This window comes from Trachurus trachurus, assembly GCF_905171665.1.
Source record: "Trachurus trachurus genome assembly, chromosome: 9".
Lineage (NCBI taxonomy): Eukaryota > Metazoa > Chordata > Actinopteri > Carangiformes > Carangidae > Trachurus > Trachurus trachurus.
Window position 1 is genome coordinate 35799378 of NC_139895.1, and position 12778 is coordinate 35812155.

The 12778-nt window shown below is 43.4% G+C and overlaps 1 protein-coding gene across 3 annotated transcripts in view; it reads right to left on the minus strand.

Annotated features, from left to right (window-relative positions):
* Positions 1-11077, minus strand: part of sema4c (sema domain, immunoglobulin domain (Ig), transmembrane domain (TM) and short cytoplasmic domain, (semaphorin) 4C) — a 101485-nt gene extending 90408 nt beyond the window's left edge. For all 3 annotated transcript variants that reach the window (XM_083978659.1, XM_083978658.1, XM_083978657.1), the window contains exon 1: positions 10603-11077. The gene's annotated coding sequence lies outside the window, so the exon portion shown is untranslated. The remainder of the gene's footprint in view (positions 1-10602) is intronic.
* Between the last annotated feature and the right edge of the window lie 1701 nt (positions 11078-12778).

Here is a 12778-nt window from a genome sequence, read left to right on the forward strand (position 1 = left end):
GAAGCAGTCAGACTTTAATGGCCGCACATTAGATTTGATGCAACAACAGCCTTTTCTTGGAAGCTCCCATGCAGCGTAGGTCTTCACCTGCTGATAGCAGCAAGACAGCACAGACCAAATGTAGCGCATGTGATGAGGCCGTATTGAGCTTTGATTATATTTCCCTGATTGTGTTTACTTGATACAAAGCAACACCACGTGTGCTTATAAAACTGGAGGTGCAACAAAGAAAACTCTGTTTTGCCTTGTTTGATCACAGAATCAGGGATAATGTTGTTGTTTTTTTTTCCATATAGTTGCTTTTCTTTCATGCACTGTGACAGGGAGTGAAGATGGCAACAAGCAGAGGGATTTGCAGTATAGATGTGTTTGTTGGTTTTACTAAAAAGAAGAAAACAATTGAGTTTATCTTACAGCTTCTGTAATGTTGTCTCTCAACAATCCTCGCTGCGAAGAGGAAAAAGAACAGCGTGGCTACAGCAGCTGTGTGTAACATATACAGAAGTTAACATCTTACTACTGTACCACTGTCAGTGTGGGAAGCTAGCCTTTATACTGCTGATACGATGCCAAGTTGCATGAACATCAGTAAATTAGATTTAGCTTTGTTGGTTGTGCAACATAATAAATCTTTGTGCCTTTATGTCCACGGTCACTGAAAAAGCCTAAGGATAAAAAATGTTGTTGTTGTTTTACTTGAGGATACTTTTTGACAATACTACGGTAATTCTATCAAATCCATTTAAGGAAGACTACAGTACAGATTATGGTTCAAACTGAAGTTTTACTGTAGTTTTGTTTTTAAGATCGACGGCTCAAACATTTGTGAACATTCAAAAAAAACTCCAGGATTATCAGACATGGTCTAAGCACGCCACATGCTTATTGGTTCACTGACACTTCATGATTCAATTTACTGATTTATCCCATAGGTGTCAAGATTTGCTATTGGATGATGAGACATGTTTCGATCCTTGGTATAAAGTATTAAAGTATCAGAGTGTGATACCAAGCTCTGGTTAACTCCTCCAGATGATCCGCCTAGTGGCCCCATTCTCTGGTTGGACTTGGCAGCACACGATGTGCAGTACACCGCGCGTGGAGGAGTATATGCATCACCGCAGTGACGCCATAGCGCTTCGTCTTCTGTTTCTCCTCTTTCTCGGTTATCAGGATAAATTATTAAGCCATGTCAGCCTGATTTTGGTATCACATTGACTATTTACTGCGGTATTCTTAGCCCCGCTTGCAGGATCTAATTGCATCCATCACGGGCAATATGGAAAAGCAGACGAGTAGGTGGAGAGGTGGCACCGTCAACAAAAACAAACAGCAGGTTTAGCACCATTCTGTACAGCCTGTATTTACTTCTCATTCAAGGCAAAAAAAAAAGGCTTGAGTTTAACAAACCTTTTCGTGAGAGCAAACCGTGACAGGTTACCTTGCTGCAGTCAGGTCTGCAGCCTGTGTGAAGGCTGTATCAGTTCCTGCTTTTTTGCCACAGACGAAGAAAGGGAAGGGGTGACTCATGAGCTCAGATCATGCTGGAGTCATCATACTGGGATCCATGAGACAAAATCTGATTAGTCGCTCTGGGGGCAAGGCATCTCACTCCTCCTCACTGCACTTTAAATCATTTTTTTTTACAGATCACGCTGGCTGTTTGCTGGGACATCTCCAATTAAGGGAAAAGAAATACACTTTGGCTGGGGAGATATTTACACAGTTTCGCACATTGTTTGCCATTGTCTTCACACGTGCCAAAAGGCCCCTGTGGTATTAGAAAGAGAAACTTAATAGTCAAAGCATTGATTTCTCAACAATTAATTGTAGCATTGACTTTCCTTTATGTCTTAATGGGCCAGGTTTCCGTGCGGTATTACCAGTGTAAGCTAACTTTGAATTTCCAATTAGAAGTGCTGTGCTGGGCAAACAGCTATATTTTCATTAAGGAGGGGCTAACAGCTAACTTTGATTTTCCTACAAGCCAAGTTAACACTAAACAAACACAGCAGGAAATAAGCAGTATAGCTCTGGGTCTCCTAACAGCTATGAAAGCTAAGCAACTCCCACACACTAGCTCAACGGAGCTCTGAGAGAGCGGGCCGTGTAGGGGCCCTCCTGCTGCTGATAAGCCTGCATGGGCTCCTCTGTAGTGCCTACCCTGGAGAGCGGCCATTAACCCGGCTGCAGCGCCTTCCTGGATAAGCTGGAGCACACCAGTCTGCAACCCGAAGGGCAACTTTTTTTATTGTCCTTCCCAAACTTTATATGTGAGTGCGGGGCGATGGTTTAAGGAGGGGCTGTGGAGCCTGCAGTACAGTACAGTACGCCGGTGTGTGTGTGAGTGTGTGTGTGTGCTCAAGCTGCGCGCTCCCGGCACTTCCTGCTTACTAACGGCCAATCCCACGGTAGGGAGGGTGAGCTCTATCGGACCAGAACAATGCCTAAAAAAGGCTGTCATAAAAACAAACTACTATGCTCTGGTTAGCAGAGGGAAGCGGGGGTTAGGGGCCTTTTCCCTCCCGCCACTGCCCATCTACATCATTATTCACATGCACACATTAATGCAACACAATCTCAGCGGTCCAGTCGACGCAACCAGTATTTTTTTTTTTTTTTTTTTTTTTATCGTTATCTATTGTTGCTCATGCATACATATTTGCATTTGCACTATCCAGGAAATATTGCCCGGAAACAGCGAGAAGCAAGAGCTGAATATGCATAAACATACTCTATGAAAAGTACATAGCAATGTTGCCACTGAGGGTAAACAATAGGAAGCTGTGCATTCACAGTGGGGCGAAACAGCTTTGACATGTCACCACAACCAGAATAACAAAAAAAAGAGAGAACAATTCCAGTTGTCCTCTCTGTACACAAAACACTGCACGTCCAACTGAGCCAGAAAACATCTGCTGAGTCGCGACAAACAAAACAACAAGCAGCTGATGAGCAGGCACATCGGGGGCCTCGGAAAACATACTAAATACCTTACATGGTGCCCCCGAAACACAGTTGGCTCGCTGACAAGGTTTTTGGCCGGGTATATTACTGTCTCGCTCCGGTCCAGCTTCACAATTTCAACCAAAGCCAGAAAGCAAGAATGGGCACAGGAAACAAGATGAAAAGGGAAAGATGAGTCAAGATGCTATCTGAGGAGGAAATTGCTACAAGTATCAAATATAATTAAGATTTTTCTCCCCGACTTCATCTTTGAATCAGTCACTGGATTGGAAAAGCACATTGCATGACTGAAGATGCGACACATAGATGGATCCTACTGCATAAATGCAGATAGTATGGACTTTAATGACACTATACTTTAATGACTATGAACTTTAATGACTCAAATGATGATTTAATAATGATAATGAAATATGAAAACTCACTGATTGCCACGAGTTAGATGAGAAGATCGACAATGCTCACATCACTGTTTGTTAAACAGGGCTGCAGTCAGGATATTGTTAGCCTGGATAAGTTTAGCTTAGTTTAGCTACAGACTGAGAGCAGACAGAGACCTGGTTATCCCACTGGAAGATGTCAAAAATCTAGCTTTCAGCACTTTGAAGATCTCATAATAATCTAAGGGGGTAGTTAGCTGTGATAGCTAAGGTTATTGGTTGTTTCATTGTTGAACAGTGCAAAATATCTTTCAGGCTTTATCCTAAACCCAAAGTATTGTCAAAAATGTCTTTCTCTGTCGTACCAACACTCACAAACACTGAAATTATTCACTGTACAATGAAGCCAAATAGCAGATAATAATCCCAAATGAGAGCTCAAACCAACAAACATGACATTTTGGCTTAAAGCAGAAGTGAGTGGTCCGGTCGTTTTCGCTAATGCTGCGTTCCAGGCAGGCTTTTGAAATCGTAAATTACAGCTTCAAGTCACAACTTACGACTTTGTAGCGTTTCAGGCAACCCACTCGTGTTTTTCCGACCTGTTTTACCGGTGAAAGTCACTATAACGGCCACTCGTAACTTCCGACCGGTGAACTCGTACCAGATCGAACTGGTACGACTTCACGGTCGGAAAAATACGAGTTTCCTTGAACGCACCATAACAGTCCTCGTCGCTACGTCACCACATTCACGGCGTTCCTTGGCTGCACACACAGCCCTGCATGCCGTTCTCTCTCCTCATTGGATAAAAACTGTAGGATACGATAAATGTTTTCTCTTCGGCTCAGAGCAGAGCAGAGTGACTGACAGACCTGTGTTTCAGTCCAAACACTCTATGTAAGTGATTGCTGTCGGAAGATATAACTATTTAAGACTTATATTAACACAAATATATCACTCACTTCTGCTTTAAGTAAAATGTAAATTATTAAGATTTATCATAATAGTTGTAGATGGAATAGTCAATTTCAGTTCCAGTTTGACATGTTGGGAAATATATCAAGAGGTTGTCAAGAGAGTAGTTTATTTACAGCCACATGTGTCCAGCTTAAGCTTTGTTTCATGACTCCGGTTTTGTAACTAACCTCATATTCCTTTAGTGAACAAAAAATACGAAACTAGAAATACATAAACAGACACAGCTGAAGGTTTAATGTTGTGTGTATTTTAATACTTAAGAGAGACACTGGCTTGACTCTGTGGGACATTGTTTTTACAGAACCCTACTCCATCTCAAGTAAGCACCAAAATCCATTTAACCTCTTTGACTCTCTGTGTCCTGTTTTACATAAAAACTTGGATGGAGACCCAGTTATTGATAGATAGATTCATCCAGAGAGCACAGCAACATGAAGATAGATAGATAGTGGGATAGAGAGAGAGGGAGAGGTAGAAACAGACAGACAGAAAGAGAGAGAGAGAGACAGAGTGAGGCTAGCGGACAGCAGATGGCCAAAAGTGGTCAGCTGGTAACAAACAAGCAGGTCAGGGCTCTCCTCCACCTCCATTCTACCGCTCATAAATAATGCAGAGGACTGGAACCACCCATAGCATCTCCACCGAGCTCCTTCTAAAGGCTCCCCGCTCTCAGAGGGAGTCTTACTACTTAAAAGCAGACACAGAGATGGTTGGGCTGAAGAAAACAGAAGCTTTTTACTGATGGTGTGTAGGGGATTACTCTCTGTCTGTTTGTCCAGTTGTTTCAGGCAACAGTAACCAGATTTGGGTGATGCCTCTCTCACCACTGCATTCTGACATTTCTTGTAAATAATGTTGATCAGAAGGGAAATTACAGGCCAGAATGAAAAGCTCTGTTACACACAACTTCCACACTGAAAGAAAGAAAAAGATCTGATACATCCACTTATTCTTGCTCCACAGATTTGCCTCCAGGAACATCAGTATGCACCATATTGGATTTTCCACCACTCTGACTTTCCTGGAAACACTTCTCCCCCCCTCAGGGCAGTATTTATTTATTGATTGCTCCAAAGGGGGAGCTGCATCAGTCATGAAGGGTGACAAATACTTATTGCTGGTTTGTGATCTACACATACATATCAATTTTAGGCAATAATGTTAATTTTGGGAAATAATGCTGATAATAATCTTATGTAACTGAATCGAAGTGAGGAAAAGATCCCCAGTAGCTGTTCCCAGGGCATTCTGGGTACTGCCACTTCTATGAAAGCCACCAAAAACGATTCCTCTGCGTTCTATAGAAGCACAGTTTTCATTCACAGTGTGCTGAATATGGACTTGTCTGCTGAACTAAAGTTGAGCTACACAAGTGGCAACTTCTGACACTCTGGCAACGCAAAAAAATGACCTCATTATGCTACTCGAATTGAGCTGAAACGAGTGTGAGACAGGAAGAGGGAAAAAAATATGTGTGCATAAGTGGGAGAGGGACAGAGAGAGAGAGAAAGAGAGAGAGAGCTCAAAGGGAAGGCTAAGTTGCAGAAGAGCAAAAGCTTCTCGTCTCGGAACAACTGCAATCACAGCTGCTGCCAAAACCCTCTGGATCCATCCTCAGCGCCTGACGGAAACTTCTCAACAGGCCTTAAAGCCACTAAGAAGGCCAGGGGGCTGGAGGATGTGCAGCGTGGTGTTTGTGAGTGTGTACGTATGTGTACCTCAGCTCGTGTTCGTGGACTACATCAGTCGGTCGTGCTCTGGTGTTGTAAAATCAATGAATTATGTAAGAAAACAAAAAGGAAATGGGGAAACAACAAGATCAACATACTGGATGTTGTGCCAAGGAACACACATGAAGATGACACGGGCGCAAACAAAACCCTCGGAAGTCGCACATCCTCATTCTGAAACAGAGATGTTGTGTGTTCATACTTGATTCTCTAATGCAAATTTAAAAAAAAACCTTGATGTCTCACAGTGCAACGGAAATGGAGGTGCTGCTCACAGCTGGAATTTAAAAAAAAGCAATTCCAAGTAGTGAGGAGACGGCAAAACATAAAAATAAATGATAAAACAAATCACTTGAAAAACATTTTTACTTTCTCATTGCGAAGTTAATTTGCCGGTGACATTTCAGATCAGTTTGACTGATGCATGCTGAATCATTTTTGTTAAATATTAAGAGCACATTTTTATATGCTAGCTGCAATACAGTGCAATAAGTCAACTACCACATGGACTTGTTTGCAGCCAACCTGTACTGAAAGATGGCGAGGCAAGCACGAAGCAGAGCGAGCTGTTCTTCTAGTTCGACACCTCTTCAAAATAACAGATAGTGGAAATGGAGAGAGGTCAATGACACAGCACACAACACAAAGGGCCTTCTGACACGCTTATCCTCCACAGGAAAGGCAGAGAGAAATAAAGCACATCCCAGGAACAGAGGGAGGAAGGAGGAGAAGCAACATCCCAGCGGAAGTTACAAGGTCCATGGTTTTTGGTCTTAAGTTTGACCAAAGCTTACAAAGGAAAACAGAAACGACGACAGGAGTTTGCTCAAAAACTTATCACATACGCTCGCGCACACAAACACACACATACGCTCGCACACACACAAACACAAGGTTTATATCACTTTGACCCTGCACCCCTCCGGAGCACATTCACCATCACGTTCCTGTAAACAAGCGTCTTCCCGTCCTTATTCTTTAAACATCAGGCCTCTCCAGCTCGGCCCTGCCTCCCACTGTTTCCCTCCAGCTCACACACACACACACACACACACACACAAACACCCATCTGCTTCAGCTCTCCAGACCTTGCATCTGGCCTGCCATGAACCATATCTACGCTCAACACACACACACTCACACAAATGTGGAAATCGTGAAGTATTAAAAAGAAAAAAAAACGAGCCGGGACAATTCTTCTTCTTCCAGCAGCACCGGAACGCAGAGGGCAAGGCCAGAGATGCGAACTCTCCGCAGCTTTAGCAGGAAGCTCAACACCCAGACCAGTTTGAACCAGCAAACACAAAAGCAAGATCTGCCTCTAAAGGAGATTTCTACAAGAAAAGAAAAGCAGATATTGCGGGAATTAAATCGTTGGTGGGATGAAAAGGATGTTTTTGAAAAAAAAAAGAAAGAAATCCCTCCTGTGGGAAGCTGGCACATCAACTGTTGCTCAGCAGAGGCTGTGAAAAAAAAAAGAAAGAGAAAACCTCCTCCTCTCCCACCATCTAAAACACATTATCGTTAGCGAATTGAGACGCATACGCTCTCACTACACCATGAACGCGGGGCTGAATGGTCTAAGTGTGTGTTCCTGCGTGTGAATCTTTGGGAGTTGCATAATCAGAAATCATCCCGTTATTTCACGAGTTTACCGTGCATTCAGCTGCTCGCCATGTGGGCTGTAGAGGATCCGTTGCATTGACGTGATGCATGTGACACAGAGATGACAATTGAACACACACAAACACACACACACACACATACACACAAATGCAGAGTCAGACGGGAGACATCTGGTGCAGTGATGATGTAACGGCTGTGATGCAACGTTGGCCCTTTGGTGTCAAAACACACAGTTTCTGTCACATATGTGCGCACATGCACGGAGTCGCCAAAACACACACACGTTGACACAGATAGTGAAGTTGAACTGGAGGGATCGGTGATTAACTGATTAAAGCAGAAAATGATTGCAACAATTTAGATAACTGATTCATTGTTTGAGGCACTTTTCAAACAACAAAATACTGAAATTATCTTTTTCCCATTAAGGATTTACAGCTTATCTTTGTTTTATATCCCAGTTAATTCAACATCTTTGGGTTTGAGACAGTGAGTTGGGCAGACGTGATATTTGAAGATGTCATTTGAGGTCTTTTCTTCACTTTATGGACAAAAGAATGAATCTGTCAATGGAGGAAAAACACAGGCTGATTTAACCATTATGAAAATAGCTGTTAAAGCCCTGTAGTGAAATGAACAGCTGCAGGAAAACACGCACAACACCATGATGCACCCTACTTAGGTTCAAATACCAAAAATAATAACGCTAAAACACTGTACATTGTATATATAACGTGAGCCGGCACACGCATGCATGCCTGAAGCCTGACTGTAAAAGCACGCCTGTTTGCATGTGTATGCGATGCATGTGGTTCTTTGTCTGCCTTGACTGTGTGCTGATTAAGTGAGTGTGTGTATGTGTGTGTGTAAGGAGCATGAGGAGTGTGTGTGTGTGAGGGAAGATGGGAAGGAGGCTGGCCATCAGGATGTGGAGTCCATTGTCTGTCCGACAATGAAGAGATCGAGTCGGCAGGAGTCCTGTGGCTCTCTCAATGGAGGTATTAACATCTGGGGCCAGAGGGCTGGAAGTGTGTGTGTGTGCATGTGTGTGTCTGTGTGTGTGTGTGTGTCTTTGTTGCGACTGCCCTGGATAAAACTGGATTTTCAATGCCCCCCCCCCGACTCAGAATAAAGCAGATCAGGAGGAATCCTTCAAACAACCAAATTGGTTTCCAAACATCTCTTCTTGTATCCTGCTTCAGTTTTGTATAATCTACTCTGTGTGTTTATAGGAAGGATTATGTGTATTCTTAAAGGTCTGTGAACTTGATTTCACAAATTAAAAAGTGAGTCAAGTGAATTTCGGAAGGATTATCCTCCGCTACATCCCGCCACACTGCAAATGTCAACTTGCAGCTCTGTGCTAACGCAGAATTTTTACCAGGATGTCACTTTCATTAATCTGTGCAAATGACATAGTGACACAAACACACACACACGCGGCTACACAGAGCGACCTGCTCATGAATATTATATGTATATAAAAAAAAAGAAAAGAAATCCCAAGACAAACTTCAGGAGGAAAACTATACAAATATCACAGCAGCCAGTGGATCCTCAAACACAATGACGCTCATATAAATCCCCTCCTCCTCCCACATGGCAATAACATGCCTCCACTGACTCACCCACAACCTTTACTGTCTTCACTTTGTAGGGCTGTGCTCCCCCCTGTACTGTCTGTTAGTTAACTGGCACTGGCACCATATTCAGCTTGTAAAAAATAAAAAAACAGGCAGGGAAACAGGCGGACCCCACCAGCACCTCCCCATGCTCACTGTCCAGTGTGACCGCCTGCCCCCTCTTCCTCCTCAGTAATTACAATACCCACTCAAGTGAAACTAATGCTTACTTCATTAAGGCAACAAAAAAAAAAAGAAAAAAAATCAGGCGGAGGGGAATAAGAAGGAAAAAGCTCTCCAAAGTAATATCTCAAGTCAGTGGATTATTGTCACCATAAGAGCTTAATTTTTGAGTGTCAGCTGAGCAAGTAGGAAATACAGAGGCAGGGACTCATTGCTTTTATGGCTCTGGGAGTGGATGAGGGCTGTCACACATATGACAACTACTGTACAACCTCTCTATGAAAATGAACTCCATGAAAAAAATAAAATAAAAACTCCACATTATTTCAGTGGGATGCTGCACAACTCCATACAAACCATACAGCTGTGGAAGTGCTTCAACTACACACTGTAAAAACTCTGTCCAGGGAGACAACATGGGCAGGGAGCATGACAGGAAACTGATTGGATCATGTCACAGAAAATACTAAACACGACCAAGCAGAGAAAAGAAGCCTAAAAGTTCATCACAGGACACAACACACACACACACACACATACACACACACACCCCAGACTTACAGACATTGCCCCACACAGGCTATACTGCCATATGAAGTGGTGTCCCTGGCTCAGGCAGTGCATAATAAGCAGATTATAGCGTACATAGATGAAGACGGTGTAGATGGAGCAGTATAATATAGATATACACAGACTAGAGTGAAAGCCCGGACTTGATTCCCTTCCAGCAGCTCCTGACCGCAGTGCGCTGTGTTTACACTGCGCGAAAAAAAAAAAGGGGGAGATAAAGTTGCACCACACTGAGCCCCCCCACCTCCACGAACCGACCCCCCCTCCCTCCCCTCCCCACGCAACACCTCCAATAATCTGTCCACGCAAAACGCATGCACTGTTACCTTAAAGCGTCTTGATTTCCAAGGAAAGGGGAAAAGAAAAGAAAGAGGAAAAAACACGGGAGGGCTTCGTGGCAACAGTTGGAGATCCGGAGAGTCGTCGCGGGGATGAGGATGTTTTTCTACCTCCTCTGCCTCCTTCGTCTACTTTTAATCCGTCCAGCCACCTCGCAGCACCGCAGCCACCATCGCGATAATTAAAGAACGGCTCCAAACTTACCTTCTGATCACGGTGATGATGGTGGGGATGATCGCAGCCAACGCGTCCTGCGCTTTCCTCTCCGGCTTTTCCTCTGACGACAGATCCAGTATCCTTTCCTCCCCTCTTTCTCTCTCTCACTCTCTGTCCCTCTCTTCTTTTTCCGTTATCTCGGGTTTGTTGTTTTTTTTTTGTTTTTTTGTTTGTTAAATCGAGAGTTATAAATTATTCCACGTCCATCCTCATCAATTTTCGGACGAATTCGCCCTCGGTTTCTTCACTTCTCTTGTCTTCCTTCCTCAGAAATTTCAAATGTTACGACGCTGAGGCAAAAATCGAGCCATATGATCCTGTCATTCAGTTTCTACACAGAGGAACTGGCTCTCCGCGTAACTCCCCTCCCAAGGCTTTGTAACGCGAAACCAGAGGAGGAGGAGGAGGAGGAGGAAGGGAAAAGGGGGAAGAAAGAAAGAAAAAAAGAGAGCGTGAATTTAATCCACTATCTAGGACGAGCTGGATGGATCTGTTCCCCTCTCTCTCTCTCTGTCTCTCTCTGTCTCTGTGCTCAAGTTTCAGCAGTCCGTACCCAGCAGCTAGATCGGAGTGGTCGTGGCGCTGCGTCTCTGTGCCAATCTCGACTGATGTGTGTGTGTAAATGTGTGTGTGTGTGTGTGTGCGGTGCGTGGCGCTGCAGCGTGTGTGTGTGCGCCCCCAGCCTACTTCTGCAGTACGCATCACAGCGGGGACCGGGGAGGATTTCAAAAAAGGCACACAAACAGGTCTCCGCCCATTAGCCTCTCCAGAATAAGGGCCCCGACACAGAAGAGGGGCCCCCAGCAGCCATTTACACTGCTTGATTAAGACCGGTTCATTGTGCGGAAAGTGGAGGGTCTGTTTTTTTGCAAAGTGCTTCCCAACCTGGGGTCTGACCCCAGACACCCAGAGGTCCTGGTTAACGGGCTCCCACAGCCAAATGAGCATGAAGTGGAGCGTGGGGTGGCCTGCATGGCGGTTAAAGAGACCATTGTTGTACTGGAGGGTCTGGTTCAAGCTCCTCTTCCTGCCCTGCTCCTGTAACCAATGAGCAAGGCATTAACTCCAAACCTGCTCTGCAGTTGAGCCTGATTTTAATTCTCTCTATAGAAGAAAATAGACCAAAGCAATATTTCACTGTTGATCGATACAGAATCAATACAGTGATGTTATTATTAGATCCTCTGGTGTTACAGGGAGATATAAATGATCTGCTGTGTTTGACACTTTGATCCCTTTGCACCAAATCCAACATAGTTTCTTGTCTATTCCATTTTTTTTGTCTCATCTAAAAAAATAATCAAAATAAAAATCAATAATTGATTCTATGAAATAGACACTTTGGGGTCTGATGTGTCTCCACATGACAACATTGGGAATCTATCTGCTTCTTTCAATTATTGATCGCTCTCAAGGCAGGAATTTCTATTTATCAGCTGCTACGACAATCAAAGTTGAGCATGGATATGTATACTGTATGAAAGCACCAAGACACATTGTTAAAATAATAAAGATGTCAGTTTTTAGAAGTTGTTACAATAATATAATTTAACATTTCTTTTGTGGAGAAGCAGATTAGAGGCATACTCCCAAATCAAATCAGAATATCCATTATGTGAACTTGTAGAGAATGTTTTGTAAGTTGTAGCCTGTTAATGAGTTTGAATTTGTAACTCTGCCAATTTAACAAATGTTTGAGACTCAAAACAGATAAATAAGACTAGATCAAAACATAGGAGGACCGCTGCTGTAAACACTATAGACATCGCATCATATTTCCACTCTGCCCAGTGTCAGCCTGTCTCTTTCTGCACCTCTCCTTCTCTCTCTGTGCTTGGATATAAAGTATTTTAATACAGCTGAATTCCCATTAAAGCTGTTCTCATTTACATCTTTTTTTCTTTTTCTCTTGTCGCTGAACTGAAACACCCACGTTAACTTGCAAGCAGCAGCTCTGCTTCTGCTAAAATCCTGGTTTTCTAACACTGATGTCATCTGACAAAAATCACCAGTCGCATAAATTAAAGACAAGAACTGAGCTGTGAACTGAGGATTGGAGCTATATTTACCTGTAAAATGATCATTTAGAGAGAAAATTAGACATATGTATCTTGCATACTGAACAGACAGAGGTTTATTTCTCACTAGGTGTTGACCAATGAGA